This window comes from Crocuta crocuta, unplaced genomic scaffold (assembly GCF_008692635.1).
Source record: "Crocuta crocuta isolate KB4526 unplaced genomic scaffold, BGI_CrCroc_1.0 scaffold207, whole genome shotgun sequence".
Lineage (NCBI taxonomy): Eukaryota > Metazoa > Chordata > Mammalia > Carnivora > Hyaenidae > Crocuta > Crocuta crocuta.
In genome coordinates, this window is record NW_027531996.1 from 3,043,104 (window position 1) to 3,043,494 (window position 391).

Consider the following 391-nt stretch of genomic DNA (forward strand, 5'->3'; position numbering starts at 1 on the left):
GGAAAGTCAGAGATGTTTTGGTTAAACTCAGAGCCGTGTATGGGAATTCAGGGATAAGAGAGGGCGTTTGAGCTGAAAGGCTGGTAGAGGAGGTGAGATTCTGGCCTTGAACTTTACCCTTAATAGTTGCCACTTTCCATTGAGCATGCCTACGAATTTTGAATAATGTAATTCTCCAAGACTCCTGATAGTCCAATTAGGGGTGGAACAGAAGTGACACGCTACTCCCTCCTCTGGGTCAACAGGACTGGTTAACAGGAAGAGGATTATGCATAGCTTGCAGGATTAGTCTACATTCTGGAGTTCTGTTGACACTCCAACCTCAGAAGGAAAACAGCTTTTTTCAAAACAAAGCAAAAACCAGTCTTTATGACTCTGGGAATGTATTTAC